Source organism: Xiphophorus hellerii, chromosome 21 (genome assembly GCF_003331165.1).
Source record: "Xiphophorus hellerii strain 12219 chromosome 21, Xiphophorus_hellerii-4.1, whole genome shotgun sequence".
Classification (NCBI taxonomy): Eukaryota; Metazoa; Chordata; class Actinopteri; order Cyprinodontiformes; family Poeciliidae; genus Xiphophorus; species Xiphophorus hellerii.
The window spans coordinates 16054281-16077565 of NC_045692.1; the positions used below are offsets into that span (position 1 = coordinate 16054281).

The 23285-nt window shown below is 36.7% G+C and overlaps 1 protein-coding gene across 4 annotated transcripts in view; it reads right to left on the reverse strand.

The window, feature by feature from the left end:
• The window catches only part of dlgap1b (discs, large (Drosophila) homolog-associated protein 1b), a 100686-nt gene that overhangs the window by 73619 nt on the left and 3782 nt on the right, over nucleotides 1-23285 (reverse strand). Inside the window, exon 1 of one of the 4 annotated variants that reach the window (XM_032550844.1) lies at nucleotides 1927-1975. The exons of the other annotated variants lie outside the window; for them this stretch is intronic. The gene's annotated coding sequence lies outside the window, so the exon portion shown is untranslated. Of the gene's footprint in view, nucleotides 1-1926; nucleotides 1976-23285 lie in introns of those variants that run through there. 4 annotated transcript variants of the gene reach the window in all.

Consider the following 23285-nt stretch of genomic DNA (forward strand, 5'->3'; position numbering starts at 1 on the left):
ACTTTGGCTGTAAGAGTTGCTTAACATGTTAAATACATGTAATTGCAATTTCAATGTGTGCAATATTGTAATGGCAAAGGACTGCTTGGTTGCAATAGTTGGTAAGCTGACTTTCTGAAGCCATGAATTTGAACTCTGCTTGCTTGTATAGTATTTAAACTGTTGGATGGACCTTCCCTGTCTTTTTTGCCTACATTTGATCAAGCCAGAGAAGTTAAACCTCAGGGAATTTGGAATCCTGCAAAAGAAAGAGAAGGGAAATGGCAGTAATTGCAATCATTACCATCAAAATATTCACTAAAAATATCAGATTCATGTTTTTGTAGAATCACGTAGCAAATTACATCTTGGTTGTTTTAAATTTTGCTTTAATATCTTTTTTCTAAAGTGATGCTTTAACATTATTATAGAGATTCTTTGAACATATTTCAAGTTATAAGACAATTTTTCTGACTTCGGTTTCTTTATTTTACATGAAGCACTTTGAAATGGCCTTGCCATGCTTTTGTGCCTGTGGCAGAGTAAATTATCTGTCATTTGCAACACTACTGAACGGAGGGGAAAGTGATACATAGAATATTCTTTGAGTGTAGTGCCTATTCTCAGTCACACCATGTACTGTTCGGCAAATACAGAACAAGCTCTTCAAATAAACAAAATAAAGACATTCTATTGCAAGCCTTATTCAAACATCAATTACATGAATGACTTTCACAACAGGTCACTTCAGAGTACATCCAAAAATAAATGTGGTTCTCAGAGCTGTACACCACTGGGCTCCATAGAAAAGCTTGTTCTGAAACTCTTACTGACTGAGATATTAAAGATTAAAAATATAAAATACTCCACAATGAAAGTTTCTTCCAGATTTTTTTTGCTTTGAAACACTCATTTGCTTATTTTGTTTAGTAGGAAGATGTCCACAAAGACAGTAAGAGGACACCTCCCACTGTGAGGGTTGGACTTAGAAAAATAGCCAAATCAAAGAGGGGAGTGTTAGAGTTGCAATCATGGCCTGCATGCAATATTGCTGAGATTAGAATAGAGAGTGTGATAACTTGTGTTAAGGCTGCCTTAATTTGATAGACCTGCAGGTTTGGGTCAACTTCATATTAATGATTGTTGTAGGATACTAGTGTGTACTACAATTTGCATCACGCAAAGTCTAGAAAAGATATCAATCAATCAAGTTTTTTTATACAGATACTCCTACATGTGAGGCAAACAATGTTATCTGCTTCACACAGAAAAGGAAATGGCTGATATGTAAATTGCACCAACAGATATAAAGCTGTCTTACTGCTCCCACTGGCATTCCCACAGCTCTTTCAGTCAGGACCCCCAGGCCAGCCCCTCCTCTTTCACAGACAGAATACAACCCAAAAAAGTTGCATATCAGCAATATTTTTTCCGTTGCTTAGACAGAATGCTGAAGAAGGGTTACAATGCTGCTATGAGTACAGAAATAGCTTTGCTCTATAACGGGAAGGGAGCAATGATAAATCTGTCCAAGTCCGAAGGGCTTACTATAGTATCTGTTGTGTCAGAAGCAACTGAATCCCACTAAAGTTAAAAAGAAAAATGTATGAACCAGAGATGCACTTTGCAAGAAGAAAGACTCCAGACTTGACTCGGGTCTTCATCTCACCAAATCTGTGTGTAAGGCTGCTAAGTGAGGATTATTTAAGTAAATTATTATAATTGTCCACGCCAAGTTATTGGAGTCTATACAAACTTCAATAACTTGTCATGGTAATTTTCTGCAAAGTACGTAAGGGTTGTTCTTACGGTTTCTTCTCAGAAAATAGAGTAAAAGCCAGCTGCCAAGCTCATCTTTTTTCATATAATGCTACTACTAAGCCTGCATTTACATTAAGAAAGCCACAGATGGGCATGCTGTGGTGGCGTGGGGGTGGCGCGACCCACGTTTGGAGGCCTTGGGTCCTCGGCGCGGCCGTCGTGGGTTCGATTCCCGGACCCGGCGACTGCCAGTATTACAGGAATTATTAACCGGCGCCAACTAGTGCCGAAGAAGAAAGAGTTTGCTATACCGAACATGGCTAACTCTAATTCGAAACGAGAGAGAATTGGTCAGGCAGCTGCCATTTTAAACACCATTCTATCTTCTCCGGAGGCAACCAGCACTTTGACAGGCGCATTAAACGATTCAACGACTGCCCGCAGTGCTACAATCTGGCACCCAGTGGACAGATTGTACTACAGCAATTTTGCTATTTTTAATCAATCAATCAGATTCATTTATTTCTATAGCACATTTAATCTACAAGAAAGTTAAACGTTCTATATATATTTAAAAGCACAAATATACTAAGTAATAGAACATACAGTGAGTCAACAATCGAAACTTATAGTTTAGGATCTACGCATGCGCAGTTTGATCCAAAAATTATGCCCCGCCTCTTCCGTGACAACTCTCACACATTCAAAAAGAGTCTCGCTCTCACACATTCAAAAAGAGTCTCGCTCTCACACATTCAAAAAGAGTCTCGCTCTCACACATTCAAAAAGAGTCTCGCTCTCACACATTCATAAAGAGTCTCGCTCTCACACATACATAAAACGAGTCTTAGTACTGTGTGTGTGTTCAACTTTAGTCTTGTGTATGTGAGAGATAAATGTCTGTGTGTGTGCGAGCTGTTAGCAGTGTATGTGAGCGAGAACGTTAACGTTTGTGTGTATGTGCGCGAGCTGGTAGTAGTGTATGTGAGCGAGCTGGTAGTAGTGTATGTGAGCGAGAAAGTTAACGTTTGTGTGTGTGTGTGTGTGTGACATTTTAGTAGTGTGTGTATACGCAATTTGAGTATTTTTTGAATGTGCGTGAGTAATTTTTGAGTGTGCGTGGCTATTTTTTTGAGTATGCGTGAGTTTTTGGTAGTGTGTGAGAGACAAAATGTAATTTTTTTGAGTATGCGAGAGTTTTTGGTAGTGTGTGAGAGACAAAACGTAATTTTTTTGAGTATGCGAGGCTATTTTTTTGGAGTATGCGTGAGTTTTTGGTAGTGTGTGAGGGACAAAACGTAATTTTTTGGAGTGTGCGAGGCTATTTTTTTGGAGTATGCGAGACTTTTTGGTAGTGTGTGAGAGACAAAACGTAATTTTTTGGAGTGTGCGAGGCTATTTTTTTGGAGTATGCGAGAGTTTTTGGTAGTGTGTGAGAGACAAAACGTAATTTTTTGGAGTGTGCGTGGCTACTTTTTTGGAGTATGCGAGACTTTTTGGTAGTGTGTGAGAGACAAAACGTAATTTTTTGGAGTGTGCGAGGCTATTTTTTTGGAGTATGCGAGACTTTTTGGTAGTGTGTGAGAGACAAAACGTAAATTTTGTCCTAAACGGCCCCTCATACAAGCACACAGCTTCAGGCCCGACAGGACAGCTTCTCTCGAGATTGTCATATCTGCTGATTCAGAAACTAAAAAGGAGGTATTTGTTGTTTACATATAAAACAAATATAGTTCAAACTCCCAGTCCATTTATGAAACAAGGGTGAGACAAAAACACAAATTAACGAAAAACACAAATAGAAGATGAGATAAATTAAGATTAAGCTGTTTTATATACTTTTGTATTGACATTTGTAAAAACAAACACTACTGATTTATATGACGATTAAATGCAGCTCATGTCAAAATGGTCCTTACGATTATTGCTAATGTTATTTTTTAAGTGCAGAATTAAGTTTAGTTTGTATACGTTACCAAAATAAACCTATGATTGTGAAGTAATTATACTGATGTTGCCTTGATGCTAAAAGTTTAGTCCAAGAAGACTACACCCAACTTTTAGGAACCAGTTTTCATTTCGTAAGTATTTGATTTTCTGAAATTTTTCAGAGCATGAAAATATTTTTCGTTATTAAACAAAAGGTTTTAATAGAGCCATACTAAAAAATATATTACCAAATGTTATATAAAGAAGTTGTGCGTTAAAATCATGTGTTGGCCACAATATCCCATATTTAATGTGCATTGACATTTTTTGTGAACTGTTGTTTTGAAAGAAAATTGTCTTGGGGTCTTTCTGCATTTTCTCCACATTTATATGAGGATTCTGAACAGGGTTCTGTTCAGGTACTCCAGCTTCCTCCTACAGTTCAAAAACATGCACATTAGTCTAATCTGTCTCTCTAAGTTGCCCAGATATAAGTACATAGATGCATTATTGTTTGTCCTATGTGTCTCTATTACTCTGTGATGTGCTGGCAAATCATTCAATGTGTAAAACCATCTCTTGCTGAATGGATGGCCACAAATTCCAGATGCAACAGTTGTGATGTGCATAGTTGGGAAACCAGATTATATTTAAAATCATCCTGTAAACATCTTCATAACAAATGTTCTGACCTGTTTTTCATATTAAGTTTTAAAGCATTATATTGTTGTTTACCTTAATAAAGACTTTTTCTTAAACAGATTTATTTATAATTAACAACAAAATAATGTACATGACATTTAATGCATTAAAAAAAATCTCTCAAATGGAAAATAATTAAAAGATCAAGACAGCAAAACTGAATCAAAAATATATGGTGACGTACAGTATATCACCAGATAGAAAATCCTAGAGACAGACCGTTGTAGAATATAAAAAAGCAAGCAGGCGGAGCATCTCTCCATTCATCTTGTTGACACCTACAAGCTATGCACGACAATCCCAAGAAGTAGACAGTACATGGTCATTAAATCTGTGTGTACACAATATGTGCAGCCTCCTATGAAATTACTACACTGTGTGTAACCATGGACAGTTGTCTGAGTTACGACATTAATGCAGCAGAGTGTGACATTCATGCAAGAAGAGGGCTTGATTATTAGAACAAAACAAGGTTGAAATCTCATCACCAGACAAGTCCATGTTTAAGTGGCTATGTGGGAATATCTCTGGGACATAAGAAGCTAGTTTCCATGCAAAACTAAATCAGGTTTATGATAAATTCAAGGAATGGCATGCATGTAAAACAGGATTTTAATAGCAACATAAATGCAAAAAAAATGTGACAGTGCAGGATTACAGTGTAAACATTACAGCACACAACATACAGTATGTTTTAATATGTTGGAGGGGCTTTACTTTGAAAGAAATCCAAATGCAAAGCTGGATCAGGCATTTTATTATCCAGAAAACATGTGTTTTCCCCAGAAAGGCTCTCCACGCTGGTCGTTGAGGAGTCTTGATCTCTCCCTCTCCTAATCTAAAGTGAAGGTAGTAGGGATATCAGAGGGGAATTTAAGGGGATTACACAAGCTGAACAAAATAAGGCTTAGTCAGAAAACTAGAAGATCTGCTGCGTGCACAAGGACATGTAACACACGAGAAATTCCTGTGTGAGAAAAGTAAATGAATCATATTTTCTGCAAAGTGGAATATGTGTAATACGAGCTCTTGGCACTGTTCTACTGTGACACAGCAGAGGAGACGTGATGTTATTTTAAAGGAACTTGACTATAAATGCTTGTACCCAACATGGATAATCTTTAGTAGAAAAAATAAAAAGAGTAAAGCAGTGAGTTAACAGTTTGTATTATTGATCATCTACTATAAGAGTTGAAGCATCAGAAAAGAAAAACATACACTGGATTAAAAAAACAACAAGAGGAAAAACCTTATGTAAGATATTATAATATTTTCATTTAATCAAAACAGATAAATCAATAGTTCTTTGCCAAGATTCACTACAGATTTGGGTGATTCCCAAGTCATTTTTAATATTTTATTATGGACATGTGGAATATATTTAGTCTTTTGTCTGTCCACATGAACTCCTGCTCCCACTGAACCCTCAGAAAATATCAACCTCCTGGTATCTAGGTAATATGTTGAATGATAAACGTTCCTTTCTCCTCCATGACTTTATTCTATCTCTTATGAATTATCAGCACCAGATAAACTACTCAGCCCACTACAGACATTGTGGTTTCTTGGCTGCCGTGACATTTTCCAGTGATTTTTAATGAGCAACAGTTTACCAGCGTGGTTGTTGCAGCCTACAAGAAGGCACGACCTCTGGAAACCCAAGTGTTGTATAGTCAAGTTTGATCCTGGCGTATCTACAGTTTTTTGTCAAAATTACAAATCAGACTCGAATATTCTGTTACACTGAGAAGTGTGGTGTGGAAAGAGACGTAAGTAAATCTTGGCTGCACAGCAAACAAAGTTGGTCTATTAAGTCTGATGCAACACCGCAGATTTCAAAGATGGCAGCCTTTCCCATCAGTCCTCCTGCTACATCCAGCAGTCCACCCATACACTGGTTAAATCCCACCTTCTCAATTTACATTGGCCAATCACCTCAACCTTTTAGAGTGGAGAAAAGGAAATAACGTTAACTTTCACATAGTGTAAACGCTAACAATTATTTATCAATAATAAAATATCAAACAAAATTCTGTGTGTGCAAATGCACAATTTATAAGTCATTTTATTATTTTAATTACTTAAAGCTTCAACTAATCAAACTCCAGATCTTATCACTGTACTGTCCATTAAACAGATGGGTTTGAGGCTGGCCTCTTCTTTAGCAGGGATCCAATATGGCTGCTACAAAAAACACACCCACAAGGTAGCAAACATTTCATCAGAACATACACAGAATGTTCATTTACACACTCTAGAATTAAAAGGAAGGTTAGAGAAAAACATATTGCTTCTTATATTCATTCCAGAAGAATCCATTTGATGTTCTTAAGCCATGTTGTAGCTAATTTGACGGTATGCTGAGGGTCATTGTCTATTTGCGCTCTAAGTTTCTTGCTTGTGACTGGAGATATTGCTTTGGTATTTCCAAGTGGGTTCTTACTTCCTGATGTTAAGTGCATAAGTCCTTACTGCAGCAAAATACCCACTCAACACGGTGCTGCCACCCTCTTACTTCAAAGTTTGAGTAGTGGTTTCACGTTTCTTCCAAATACCTACAATTTTGCTTTATCGGACAATTCGCCAAGAAAGTGTTTTTGTTGACTTTGACTTCATTTGTTCTTTATGTATCTTAAAAGATGTGAACATGATCGTATAAACACAACATTGCCATCTCTTCAAAAGCATTTAAAAACTGTATTTTGACTTTTTGTATTGCTTTTGGAGTCCATACCTCCAGCAAACATTGGGCAAGAGCCAGACTACAGCCTGAACAGATCACCACTCCATCACAGAGCAACAAAGGACAAACAACCATGAACAAACTCACTCACTCACACCTCAGGGCAATTTAAATCAATTGACCTAATCAATTGACCTAACAGCCATAATTTTTGAGAGTGGGAGGAAACTGAAGACCTGGAGAGAACCCATGCATGCACAGGGTGAACAAGCACGCTCCATGCACAGAGACCCCAGGTAGGAATTCGAATCCAGGACCTTCTTGCTGCAAGGGAGCTATTGTTTTGACTGCATAACACAGTACGTTCACAATAAAGATTCTACTTATTCATGATGAAAGAAGTAACTAAGTGACAAAAGGCTGCCAGAACTGATAGAATAAAAGCTCTAAAAGGGAAACCCAGGAATTCCGTTAAGATGATATTCTATGCGGTTCGTTGTCCTTAAAGAAAATTGCAGCTTTTTACAGACTGCAATTTTTGGATATTACAGCATATTTTGAGCTCATTTCTGGCATTTAAATGTAACTTTGCTTGGGGTTTATAATTTCCACTGTTTACTAGAGAAAACACTAGAGAAAATGTACCAACTGCTCCACTTATGCAAAGTAAGTTTTAGCTCCATATCTTGTGACTCAAAACAACCTGATCATTATTAACTGCTAGTCAATTTTGCTACATATCCGTTTTAAACACTTCACCCAAAATTAGTCATGGGAACGATTATTACAACAGAAATACACTGAAATTGTCACTCTCCAGTCCTAAAGGTCTAGTTGCGCCGCAGGTTTTAAATACGTCGTTGCTCCAACACAGCTCATCCAAATGGGTGAATTACCTCCTCAGCATGCCACCTGGCCCTGTAAAGGCTTGCTAATGAACTATTCAATTCATTCAAGTGTTGTCCATACCTGAGAATCTCAAACTAAAAGAATAGTGCTACATGATATTAGAAAACAGGCGTTGCTGTCTTGCTAAATATTGCCATGATAATACCAGATGTGATTAAGCCATATATTCCCCTTCTCATCATTTTCCATCAACATAATTTCTCCACCACTCTCTGTGACCTTTACAATTTGGCCTCTGAACAGGCCAAATTGTAAAGACCAAATTACAATTTGTTTCATAGAAACATAGAAACATATGTTTCTATGTTAGAACATATGTTTCTATGTTTCTACATAACATATGTGTTATGTAGAAACATAACACATGAAATAATACATCCTATCAAATATTGCTTCCAAGCACTAAAAACAAAAAGAGAAGTAAAGACAAGACTGGTTGTGGTTTTATCTATTTAGCAGTTCTAATTTGCAGCCATGTACAGAGAAGGAAAAGAAACATAATCTAAATCCACTGTTTAAAATTTTCAGCTACCATCCACAGAAACAGCATCCCAGTGACTATTTAAGGCTAAATGTATCTGTAAAATAAGTAGGCTTAGAGATAAAGCCCCCAATGGCAAGAAAAGGAAGTTCTTAAGAAGAAGAGAGTCGTAAGATACCGGCATGTACTCGTAATCCAATAAACTGACGGCTGCAGCATTAAACTTAAAGCTTGATCAGTCAATCTTTTAAATGTAATCCGTTGGAAAATATTGAATTATTACATAGACTGAAAATGAAACATTTTAAACCACCACATTTGATTTTAATAAGATTTAGTGGATAAAACTCAAAAACATTCACTCTCCACTGAGAATGCATTGAGTTAATTATTCATGCTGACATCTGGCTCAGGCAATATGAGAATGTCTGACACATTAGTATGGCCTTATTGAGCCTTCAAGGAAATCAATAAACACACATTGACTCTTAGATAATTGTATTGCTCTGGGCAGACTTTAGCAGACACCATTTTTTAAAAAGAAATTTATTCTAACAACTACAGTGTTTGTGTTTTATTTAATGTCTTCCTAACTTACAGACATCCAATCAGTGTCAGAATTTGCTTTGAAAACATTCTACCAGTTTACTGTCAGGAGAATAAAACTACCGCAAATTGTGGTTGGCACTGAGTACAAGCTTAATTAGAATGTCTGAAAGCATGGTGTAATTTTAACAGGGTCTGCTCCAAGAAATTATGGCATGGCTTGACACCAAATAAAATGTTTTGGGTTTTTTTTCTCCATCAAAAGGTTTTGTCCTGAAAATTAAATTAAATTATCTGGCGTCTGAATGCAAGAGAGACTCCAAACATGCAACATCAAAATTATAAGTTGGCAACTTCGCTAAAAATTATGAAGCAACAAAGTTTAAGGCTGAGAGAAACCTACTGTGATAAATTAGACGAGTTAATTGCCGCATTTAGTAAATGCGACTATGCTCTAGCAGTGTGTCAAAAATGGTCCAATATTGGAGTTTTCAACTCTTTATGCAACCTGCATGCAAAGCACAAAAATTAATGCCATTAAAATGGAATCCTTCTCATTACAAAATATGCACGCATGCACACACCCCAACACACGCCCACGCACGCCTACATATGTGTATATATATATATATATATATATATATATACATACTTTGTGTGTGTGTGTGCGCGTGTCTACATAAATGATATGCATCTCCCTCTCTTCCATAAAGCTCCACCCTCTGACACGCCGAATCATTATGACAGTGACTGCTCATCCCTCGGGCTGCCTCATCGTCGAAGCTGGCCCAGATTCCATCAGATTATAGAAATGACATCACTGAGTGTGTTATTGTATTGTGCTCCGGCTTGCAAAGGCTATGTTGCATTCTTCCGACGTTGTGCTACGACACTGCTTTATCTGCTTGCACATTTCCAAGAATTTCAAAAGTACAAATATCATAGACCGAGCATGTTTACACTCAGATCATACAGTTTCTAAGCATTACACAAAAGCATTAACATTTAAGCTACATAATATGTTTCTTTTGTTGTTGCGAACCCACAAGGAACTCATAATGTCTACATAATTTACTTAAAAGAAAAATTCATAAAATTGCACATTATCTTGCTTAAAATATTGCTTTTGTAAAACTGAAGTCATGACAAAGACAGGTTTATTTTGATTTGCCAAACCTAAAACCAAATTTGAATCTTCAGTTTATTTTAGAGATAAACCAGCCCAGTTCCAGACTTTGTGGTTGATTTCTCAACTCACAAATCACTGAGCAGATTAGTTTTGAGCAGAGATGTTCTGTCCTGTCAATTCTGACTTCAGTAAAAAAAAAAAAAATCTACATTGTCTAGCAATTGAAAAATGAACCATCTTAGCAATAAATGAAACAATTATTTCCCAAACATAGCCAAAAGTTAAAAAGTTGTCTCTCTCTGAGTCACTGAAAAAAGTCTGCAAATGCAGTAAACTCTTCAAAGTTTTGGGACAAAGGGTTCTATAAATAAAACACAACTAAAATGAATTAAAACACATCCTCTTACTCTTCTCTCTAAGGCATATTGTAGCTTACCAACATCTACTTCTCAAAATATGTGTACCATATTACAAAATGCATTTAAAATAAATAATTCCAGAAAAAAAGAGTGATGTCCAACCCAACACTTCAGTATAAACATCAAGGATTTTCTGTTATCATTTACTGATTTATTGAAATATTGCAGTAGCCATAAAAAAGCCTGTCATGGATGATCATCAATTACTATATCAGGAACCTTGTCAAACTGTACGAGAGGAAGTAAGCCAGCGACAAAGAGAGGTTTGTGTTGCACAACTTTACAGTTACAGAATCTTGCTGACATTTAAAATAAAGACATAATTACTGTGGGTTGACATTTTAAGTTATTTATAGCATGTTTTATTTGTAGTAAATTTAGCACAGCTAACATTATTGTGTTTCACATAGAGCCAGGAGACCCATATCTAAATTATGGGAAGCCCCTGCGCCTGCAGACATTTTCTTAAGTAGCATGTCCCATGAAATGAGAAATTGTACTTCTCAAAAAGAAAAATCAACTGTGATGTAAAATGTTTAGCGTCCTGTTATCTGCTGTAGTCATGCTCTGTGCTGTGGCAACCTGAATGATCATCTGACATGTCTAAATAGAAAATCCACTTTTCTTTCTCGAAAGTGTTTGCAAGTTTAGCATCTCCTCTGCCGACTTTTTAAGTATCTCAGCAAATTCAAAAATAGCTAATTAATCTTTTTCAATCTAGCAACTCCATTCACCAAACAGTGTTGTTGTCAGCACAGTGTATTGCACATAGGTGCGTTTACTGATCAGAAAAAGTTCACACATTTCAATCTGATTAATTCCAGTCAGGCAGATTCAGTTCATCAAAAAACTCGGCAAAGAGTCGTTAATCTGACAAGCAGATTCAATCGACTCTGCACATCAAAGATTTAATGAACTTTGATGTGCACAATGAGAATCACTTATTTAATACGATATCCAAAAACACGAGAATTTGATCATATTAAAGTGATTTTACCTGAGCAAGACACATGGCCAACAAAGCACACATTTTATGAAATATATTAAAAGATGTTTGTAGATAAAAAATTACCAATAAAGATTGTAACAAGTGTGCTTTGCATTTGAAGCATCCAGCCTTCCATTTGCAAATCTAAGGTTACTAAACGAATCAATGAGATATCACAGCAGAAATCACAAGGTTCACCTTAAGTGATAGAAAAAACCAGGGGGATTAGAGAAATTGTTCATGACAATACACTTTCTTTATTCAAGGTATTAAAGCTTTTTCACATGCATTGCTGCTCTTTCTTCTGCAGTAGCATTTGCAAAAAAAGAAAATACTATTGCAAATGCAGTAGTATTTGCACATACACATACAATGTGTATGTGCAACATATTGTATGTGTTGCACATACATTATACATACAATGTTCAGTCTTTTATTTATTAATCATTTGCTACATAAGACATGTGTGCAATGTACTGGTATATAATTTTAGTGGTTTATAATCAACCCTAAGTTTAAAGAAATGAGAAGGTTATCGTCATTCCTGATATAAAAAAAATGCAGCTTTAATTCTGCTTCAATAGAGTTGTGGTCTTGAAGGAAAGAAGGCTTGAACCTTCTTTCAGTTTTACAAATCAGACCATAAAAAGAAAATAAAAAAACAACATTGTTGTACATTTTTTTAAAATTCAAACTCAAATGCACAAAAGATTTCTTTTAAAATGCAGTATGTGTTAAGAACCTAAGAACAATCCATGATGCAAGAGCTTGTAAAACCACCTTCCACATGAAAGTCATCTTTATGACTAACAGTTACAGTATTGTGAAAATATTTTGCTCCTTTCTATTTTTACAAACTTTCTTATTTACATTAAGCTCAGCTTGTACTTAAACTTTATGAAAGAATGACAAACTTCAAATAGTTTAGAATAGGCCTGTCTTTCAAAAACTATAAAAAAGAAAAATGTACTTCCTCTGACTAGCTCAACTCCTATCTGCTAAAAAAAAAATCCAATACTCATGGCTGATGTAACTTTAGTAAAATGTATGCTGGGAAAGTGGCATCATTAAAATCTTTTCCTACTCGGTTTCTTGAAGCCTGAGGAAAATGCCCCAGCTTGTCACAGCTACCAAAGCTGTTGGCCAGTGATGACCCTGACTAAGCCATGTTCTGCTGCATGTGCACTTGTTTCTCTCTCTCTCTCTGGCAGAATCACCAAGGAGCTCTGCGTCTCTTCACGAATGCCTGTATTTCATGCTTTCAACACATATGCCTTTACCGTCAGTCTTCCGGGCAGCATGGAAAGCAGTTAGAGAAGGCGAGGCACAAGACAAAAAACAACTTTCTGTTTTTAACATGTTTGTCACCGAATAAAAGGATTGCCTACATTTCATCATGCATCTATTACATTTCACTGAAAGGGCAACAAAAAACGATAACTGATTTGTTTTACCTTCACAAACTACAGTGGAGAGAAGCTTGTCCATATTCTGTACATTTTTTTGAACAAACCAAAAACTTGGTACAGTGATAACAAAAGCCATATTTTCAAAATATGAACACCTGGACCTTTGACAAAATAACTGAGTGAAGTCGTTGAAGTTAGTGAGATGGAAATACAATGTAAGGTAAAGCTGAAACACAATGAGAGACATGATCCCAGACTCTGCCCTTAGTGAGGTACGCTAGTTGTTTAAACTCTCTCATGACTAACAAAGTTGAGCACCAACTCAGTGGGACACTTCTGCTCAACAAGAGGCAGTTGGATCTGTTAAATTAGAACTATCGCATAACAAAACAGAAAACTATCTTGTATTGTTCATTTTATGTTTTGTAGAAATGTCAAAAGTCAAATAAAATTATATGGGTTATCGTTTTTTTTCCTCTCAAGAGATGATAAAGTCTGTTAGAAATGAGGGGGCAGACAACTTTAAAGATATCGGCTTAGTAAGGTTGTGTCCTTCTCCACATCCTGCAAACACATTTACTGTATAACATGAGCCTCAAATTTCTGTTGCACAGCAGTTTTTATTAATCTAGAAATGTACATTTGCATTTGAAAATGGGTGCATGTGTGGATGTAAACAGTGTTCACCAGTACAGATAAGAAAGCACTGTCATATGCATGAAGAACTTAGTGCTGTCCATGGTGCTGAAATTATTCCTCACAGCTGCTAACTTTACTGGATGTTGTGAACATTCATCCATCTTCTGTTCCCTTTTTATACACACAAACACTCTTAACGAAGTCATTTGGCTGCACTCCCCCAGCCCGCTGATTAGAATACAAATCCAAAACCACCTATTATGCACATCTAGATTATCTCTCTATATTTGGTATAGATAATCTCGATTATCTATACCAAATATATTGGTTTTTACCCGATAGCAATAACAAAACTAATTGCAATCAAAAACAACCATTAATCATCATGAATGATGCATGTGAGAATGTGGCTACTCTTATTTATTAGTTTTTTATCAGTTATTGGTTACTTATTTCTTACATTGTGTGTAAATTGTGAGACAGTTATTTTTTGTTTTTAAGCATATGCACTGACTGATGGCACTTTTTAAATTTTGTTGTTCTTGTGACAATGACAATAAAGATTTATCTATCTATCTATCTAAAATGGAATGGTCTCAGAAAAAGCTCAGTCAGAAAAGTGACCTGAAAAGTGGCAACTAAACCAGGAAAAAAGCTGGCTAATTCCAGAACATCCGCCCCATCACCCAGCCCAAAGGGCCAGGCTGAAGCCTGACCTCCAGCTGTCTGTTCATTTTTGTGCTCAATTAGAAAGGAACTCTCCCTATGCATGCACTGGATCTCAGCAAATGTGACCTTTTCTCCCTGCTAATTTAATTACTAGAAAATCCAGATGAAATTTCTTTGTCACAAATGGACGGGTGTGGACGTCAAGGGTAGAGGCAAGCCGATATGAACATGACTAATTTGTTTCCCCACAAACTCATCTGCAGGTGGGAAGCTGGTAACAAAACAATATTAACCAGTGTTCAATTTGTAAAACAGGGTTACTATGGTCCAACTAATATCAGCTGCAACATTATAGTTAAAAAAACAAGATTCAGCCTGGGAGTGAAAAACGGACTATACTGATGTGAAAAAATTGAGAACTTCCATTGAGAAACCTTGTTTTTTTCTTTCCAACTTTCAATGACTGCAATCATTTTAAAATAATTTAGGACAGTTATTATTTTGCAGTTTATTCTAAAATAATATGTGGCATTTATAAGTTTCAAGTTTATTTGGAGTGTTGTATTTTGAGCCACAAAAAGCAAAAACCAATGTGACCAACCCTGTTTTCTTCCAGTGGGTGAGATTTGACTAGCAGCGAGTGATTGTGCATGACACATATAAGCCAAAACTGTTGCAACTTACTTATTATGGTCTCTTATGTACTTTTTTCAAGCCCTTTTCCTGCAGCAGTAAGTAGAAGGAGGAAAAATTACCCTTTTTTCCAGTGTAAAAACATAACCCTAACTCTACCTGCTTTGCTGTAAGATAAAAAGGAAAGACAAATAATAGAGAGGCAATCTGGATGATTGGCTCTGAAACAAGGACTCTGTACTTCAGAATCCATTCATGTCGATTATTAGAGCGAGAAGAGGGTTTTTCCTTCTTATGTTCTCTCTCTTCTCCAGGCCTGCCACCTTGGTATCAGCCATGGTTTTGCGTAGTAACACCTTTTTGGAGCCATTTCTATCCTGCCTCTACCTATACTTCACTAGCATGTTTAAATGTTTAATGGCCCCTTGTGATGTCATATGACCTTCGTCTTTTGTGAGCACAAACATAATTGGACAATTTATTCTCTCTACAAATGAGGAGATAATCTGGGTATTAATACAAAAATAACATTTGGTATTTTGCCACATGCTGTAATGTAGGCCAAATACAGAGAATACCAGCTGGTAGACTCAACAAAAAAATGAAAATATGCCTTGAAATGATTGAAAACAAAGCTTGTTTTTACTACATATTTTTCAAAGTGAATTTTTTAGGTAAATATATTCAAAAAAAGAGGAAAATAAGCCTACTTCTTTCAGAAGTTATATAAAAATCAGGGATGCACCAATATCAACTATTTAATCAAGTATAAATATATATTCCCTGCACTTTCAACAACATGAAAACATGAACAGGCCATTCACATTGCTTCTCTGCTTCAAACGGCCCACAATCCTGCACTACATCACTGTGACTATCATCTGTCCAAATCTCTCCCTCTCAAAATGCATACAAAAACAGTAACAACATATAACTGTGTGGAACAAACTGAAAATTGACAAACATTGGCGGATACCAAAGGTAATGCAGATATATCATGCATTGCTGAAACAGTTTTTTTGTGGTTGTTTAGATTTTTTTTATCAAAAGAAATTGTAAGTGGAGGAAAACTTAAGCATAATATGGAATAAAAACCCTTTGAGTTTAGTAGAAGCATTTAAATAAATGCAATTACTGTGATGGATATTATCACTTCTTCACACACAGTCACACTGAAATCTAATATTAGCTGGCTAATTAGTTGGGCTCCATTAGTCCTCCTGCTCTCTACCTAAATGCTCTAGACATTTCAGATATCAACTTTACCTTGAAAAAAATCACAACTTTAATAACTGGAGAAGGCCATGTCCTTTAGTTTTCAGCAAATTTAAGAGGTTTCACCCAGAGTTATGAGAGTGACAGGGTTGCTGTTTTATTAAGAAGGGATGGAAGGACAGGTGAGGAGAAACTCTGCTCCAAACTCAGCCCACTCCAGATGTTCCCTGGCATTTTATTAATGGGACATAAAACCTTTGGAAGAGTATCCTGAAAAATCGTACTTTTTAAAACGTTTTTACACCTTCAGGTTGGTAACCCACATACCAACTTATTATAGCAGAGTAAGCGGGGCAGAATATAAAATAATGCCAAACTTCAGAATTTTAATGTGTTAAAACATTTTGCAAGCTGTGTCTCATGTCTTCCACTTCACATTATACACTGCTTCGTGTTGGACTATTAAATACATTTTCAATCAAATTTACTTACTTGTGTGGTTGTAATGTGACAAAATGTGAATAAGGAAAATTTTTGCCAGGCCGTGGATAATGCTGCTCAAATTTTTATCTAGGCAGCTTTAGCATTTTTCATGTAAGATTATTAAATACTGTCAGGAATGATTTCAGATTTAGAATAGTTCTTCCATGGCCTGAGGCTTTTCTTTGACAGCAGCCAGAACTGTCTTCATAGTTTGGACCTGCTCTGTTTACTATAACCTGTCGATAACCTCACAGGAATAGCTCCCTCAGAATATGACTGCATTTTCATGGCAGAATGTCTAAAGGTTTACAACTTAATAACTCTACAAATGGTAAACAGGGCCATGACAATATGCTATTGTCAAACTTAAGCCTCGAAATGAATCAGAATTGAAGAAAAACAACAAACTTAATAATTTCAAAGCCGGCTGTTATCAGTGTCACCAACTGGATTACCATATTTTGGTTCCCATCTCACTTGTTTCTGTGCAAAAAAAGGGCACTCATGCAGCGTGTATTCACACACTGACACCCCATGCACGATCGCCATCTGTTGAAACCTCCCCAAGCTCACCTTCCCTTGCTGTTCCACTGGGACATCCTCACTAATGATTCCTTAACTTTATTACCGCCTCATTGTGGCAGTTAGCAAGAGCCAAAACTAGATTTACATCTTGGTAATGGACAAAGCGTTGCACACTCATCTGCGTGACAGTTGTGCTGATTCACCAGTCCATGACGTACATGTACAATGCTGACATCCACCTGCTCTCGAGTTACTCCAGTCATTATGTCCATCTGCCTCATACCCTTTTGTGTCTGATAATGCAGGCGAAATAGTCACTGTGCAACATTTTACGGAAATATGTTTTAAAACTCAATTCCTTTTACAAACAGCTTTCTAGGGATCATGATGACTGATTAGTTGAATGCCAACAGAACTTTGTCACAACCTTCAAAATCAGTATTTTCTCTAAGAACAAACTGACTCCAGTGCTGTCTGCCTCATTAAGAATCCAGTATGGAAACGCCTGTGTATATATAAAACAAGAAAGAATTGTATTTCTTTATCCAGTCTCAACATTTTTTTTCGTTTGAAAGTTGTCAAACATAGAATGATTCTCTAATTGACAGAAATTCAACCCCACTGGTTAACTCATGCAGAGATTTCAGTAAGTGGGTTTCATTTTGCTCTGAACACATCAAGCAACAAGTGGTAAAGAAAGAGAGACAGGTTGTTGAAGGATAACGTTAGCATAGTGAAGTTGGTGAGAGCTGGTTCACTGGCACCGACACTATGATGACCTTTTGGTCAAGAGATGAGCAGTTGGTCTTTGGAGCAGATAATCCTTTGGAAAAGCTGGTCTTACAGACTTAGCAATATTCACTCCCCACTAACACACGCATACACATACAGTAAACACTAGTACAGCTGTAGCAGGACAGTTTGTAAGTATAAATGAATTGCTTCAATATGTTACCAGGAATTTATGGCTTTGCATACACTGTCTTGAAAAAATAGGACTAACTCTTGAACGGTTTATCAAGTTACAAGTCAAAAGTTATCATAAATTTCAGTGCGTTTTCGTAGAATCGCATGTGAGGCTGTTAGTAGAAGGAAAATGACATGTTTTAAAAAAACTTTTTGCAAGCAAAAGTCTGTACAGTCAGTCAGGCATGAATACTGTTTGTATTTTACTCTCCTTACTTTAATACCCCAAAGGGAAAAAACCCCCCAAAAAACTGTGGAACAACACAGTGTTGGAAAAAATCCTCATACCAGTCTCATAGTGAAACATAATATTAGCAGCATTATGGCATGGACACATCTTTTTTTACCTTTGCCAAAAGGCAGAGGAAAGCGGGGCAGAAGCCGAGAAAAGCCTGGTAGAGGATTTAGCTGATTTACGAATGGGGTGGAGGTTTACAATCAGTTACAGTTCAATAGTTTGAATTCATTTTTGTTAGAAGGACCTCATCAAAGTCCAGACTACAATCCAAATGAGTATCTGTGGCAAAACGTAAACTTTGATGCGCATAGATAATAGTCATTTAATCTGGTTAAACTTTGGTAAAAAAAAATAATAATAATTTGGTCAAATGTAGTGCAGATGAGCATGGGCTTTATTTAGGTTAATCAGAGTAAATGTGGCTGAATACAAGTGAATGTCTTAACCAAACATCATTTTCAGCAATCTTTTCATTTTTTACAGAAGCCATTTACACAATTTGGTAAATTGTCACTACTGGCAAGTCAACCGGATTTCCTTTTCAATTAATTAAACACAGTGAATATTAAAAATAAGATGGGAAACATGGGGGAAAAAAAGCATTAAGTATATATATATAACAAACCTCAGCAAAATAGAATACACTGAAAACTTCCACTCCAACACCTGCTGAAATTGAAACAAAATCCAGCAGGCTAAGGATCAGCTTTTCACTAATTCAGCGAGTCACAAAATTAACTATAACTACTAAAAAATTAGAGACAGGTGGGGATGATTCCTTAAATTTTTTTTTTTATTATTATTATTAAGTTTAATTCTCATCGTCTTACACAAATGGGTTTAAAACTCATCATGAAAAGATCCGTGGAATCCATCCTGTTTAAATAATTTTAAAAAACAACTTTTACATCACAAATGATCCAAGTCCTGATCAGACCACAGTTTGGATCCAGACTTAGGATCTCTGATCTGTTGCCAAAATTCACAAAACAAAAAAAACAACAGAAGTTTTTGTGATGCAAAAATGTGATGAGGGAGTATAAATTATTTCACAAGACACGTTATACTGTATGATCTTATCAGTGAAAATAGGAAAAAGAATGAATTAGGATGTTTAAACTGAGGATAACGGCTCGTTTTGTGTGCTTCTTCTATACAGCATATTAGCTATCTCCGCCTTGTTCTACTGCTTGCTTTGGCTCCTCATTCATTGGCTCTTGTGCCTGATTTAGCCGGCGCCTTGGGCCAGCAGCATCTAGCGGTGGTATAGAGGGCCATGTAAATGTCACCATCTCAGAAGCTGTGCTCTGCGGAGCGTGAAATGAAATCTGGCAGCGTTTTAGGGCCCTGCCTCTCCTCACATGGACATTCCACAGTTCATGGGCCCCAATATGAACTCCATCACCATGCTATGATTACATCAAGGCCCACACCTTCTTTCTTTATAAATTATCTATTAGCCATACGTGTTTCCGTCACATCAGAATGACTGTAAAACTCGCATAAACATGATCCTTGTCATGTGATGTTTTTTTGCTAAAGGAGCCTTGTCAAAATGGGTATTAAAAGCATTGATGTACAAGTCATAACTAATTAGAAAGGAGCATGCCTAAGCTTTGTAGTCCAACAAATTTAGTCATATTAATTTAATGCTAAATCTAGACTGGCTGATGCTAAATCCAATGGAAGATGTTGGAAGAGCTGCAAGCTGGCACAGAATGATGATGAGCAGTTGAAGGTTTTAAAGCAGAAAAAGCTTCTCTTGGTTTTTCCTACTGGAAAACTTGCCGGTAGACTCAAGAGTCTTAAATATTAAAATCAGGAACACAAAGGGGCTTTTAGTCTGGGCTGATGCCAGTTGGATGCAAGACAACGGCTTCAAACCTTTGTGCAGAGTTAGGACTGCCTCAGACCATCTTTTACATTCTCTTTTCTTGTCAAGGATGAGATCAAAGAAAGGACAGGTCCTCTGTTTTCAAGCCCTTATAAAAAAAAAAAGAGCGTAAGCCATCCATCCACCGGGTGCTGTCAGACTTGGGATGAGCTCAATTAAAATCTCATATTTTTCTTCTACAAAATCAGATCAATCAAAACCTGTCACTACACATCATCTACCTTGTGCTGCTTATTGCTACTTCATCACCTCAGATTTGCGCATCTGATTTAAAAATAGGCTCCAGTGAACCATTCAGAGACCTACCTTTTCCAGCTTATCTTGTGTAATGGGCTCTTGAAATAAATCTCCTTGCCTTAAATACACAGGATCTGGGCTCACAAAGGCTTACTTCGATGTTTGGAGACATGATAGTCTGACCTCCTGTGGAGACTCGAACTAGCATTAGGTAACTTAAGGCCAACTACTTCTCTGAAGCAGGGAGAAGTAGACAGATTCAGATCTAGTTGTGGAATAAGCTGATAAAACTCTGATAATGATGGCATCATAAAACAATTACATATTAGTGGAATTATGAATAATTGTTGCTACACTTGCATTCAGGTATGACACTATGAGAATCTCATACATTGTGTTTGATGAATCAGGATTTTCAAAAAACAGAATTTGCAGAACGTACACAATAGATACACAGTTTGGTCAGTTACATGGTCCCTAAGCAAACTGACTTAAGAACTTTAAAATAAATGTAACTGTGATCACACTCCCTCACTATGTGACGATCTCCGGAAACTGAGTCGTCATCAGTGCCGGGGAGATCTTTGTCATGCATCTGATTCATCGTCTTTCTCCATCTCCTGTCACAGCTAGTGAGAGGCGGCCAAGCCAGAAGCTGCAGGCTACTGCAGAGAGCTTTGGCATGGAGGGACACTGGCATAGAAGCTCCTTTGCTGCTCCAGAAAGCTAATCCATAGCTCTGGGAAACACCAAAACTGTCAATATAACCACGTGATTGAAAGTTCCCCAACTGATGATTGAGCTCAGCTTTCAGCAGGCTGTATCTCATTTGTGTTTTCAGACCAATAACTAGTGACCTACCATCATCAGAAAGCTTGGCTGTTTTTTATGCAAGATTATCATTTTTTGCCAAATTATGTGAAACTGAAATATAATAAAATGGAGGTCACCAAGATATTTGGAAGACAAATTTCCCTACTCAGTGCCTGACAAAAGTGGAAATGTCATACTAATTTGTTATTGTGCACATGAAATCTGTACTTTGTGGAGGTTAAATAGGCTGACATGACAGCAGCGCTGACTGTGGATCATCACAACCCAGTGACTGCAGTAAAATTATTACTCCTACTAAATTAATTAGACAATGTACCTTGGGACTATGATACATTAAAAACACTGTCTTACAATTTCAGGTTGACAGCAGACGCTATTACACTGTCAAGATAATTGTGACAGACAAGTCAAGTGTCCCTGTTTTACTAATTAAAAATATACAAAGTAAACAGATTTGAATCAACTATTTTCTAAACTCCAAAATTCTAACTGTTTTTTTTCCCTCAAATAATACTTGCAAATAGTTCCAGGACAAATTGTTTTACTGGTCCATAACCTATTGTGTCTCTAGCCATTAAAGAATAATGTGTATTTTTTTTTTATTGAAGGCATGAACAATTTTTTCTCATCATTGTCATGCCTAAAGACAAGTGATCTAACCATTGTATGAGCACCTGCATACAGAAAATGAAACATTGATTTCACTGTGTGCACATATTGATACAATGCTACCATGAATGGCAATCAGTAATTGCTGCAGCTCTAACAACAAGTGCACAATATGCTCAGTCAGTGCTGTAAATCTACTGTATGCTTTCTGCTTGTGAGCAGCAATGACTGAGCTTATTAGATTCCAGGGAATCCAATACAGAAGCAAAAGTCTATATAAAATCTATCTTGAGCCACAGTAACCATTAAGAGACTTCTCACAGACACATTATTATCTGCATCAATTCTGCAGATGACCATACACTCCACCACAACACTTCATTAAAATCATCAACACACCATTATCTATGGTATGCCTTTTCCCCAGAGGAGCCATTTGTATTTGGCCATACATCTGCTCACCTTGACATCATGAAAAAACTAAATCAGAAGCTGCCACCGTCATTGCCATTCCTTATGCAGGCATGGCACATTGCATTCTTTAAGTTCAGAATTATAACAAGGTTAGAATGTGTATACTCCATCACACAAGTTAAGTAACAGTTGCTTAGCATTCTACAGCAGACTCAAGCACTGAAAGGCATCTGCATCCGTACGGGGACGTTGATAAAGGCAGCTCTCCCCCAGTCTCCGGCTTAAGGCCTCCCTGGTGGATTATGTTACCCAACAATGGCACTGGCCTTTCACAGTTGGAGCATGCTCCAGTTGCTGGAAGGCATACAAACACATCTTCCTTTCCTTCTCCCACCAGAATTAACAGTGTCCCCTGACAAAAAGCATGTCTAGAATACATTTTTATACTACCTACCAAAGCAAGTCCTATTTTTTGCAACAAAGAAAGAAGAAAACAAACTGTTTTTTTTTTTTTGATTGTTTTTTTCTTAAAGTAGAGTATGCTCATGACTGATGTCCAGATTGTTTTGAGCTCATTAGATTCCAGGGAATCTAATAAGCTTCCCTTATTTTTACGATTCTTGTAAAACGTAAAAAAAATAGTCAGATTCTTTATGCTTAAGCTGACAAAAAATGGAGACAGACAAAAGCCTTGAAAGAACAATGGATTACTAAGCTTGTGTACATACAAACTACAAACAGAGAGAAAGAGAGACTGGAAGTGGTATATTGTCAAACAACAAAGATCAGAGCTACATAGCTACAGAGCTAAAGGAAATCAGAGATCTGCAGGTATGATTTTTTTTATTTAGCATCGTTTTAAACAGTCCTATTTTCCATCAGACATTCAATTAGTCGTGACTTTAAAAAGTCATGACACATAGAAATCTTGAACATAAACCTGCATATCCAGGAAAGTGACAGAAATATCTAAGAGTAAACCACTTTACCAGTG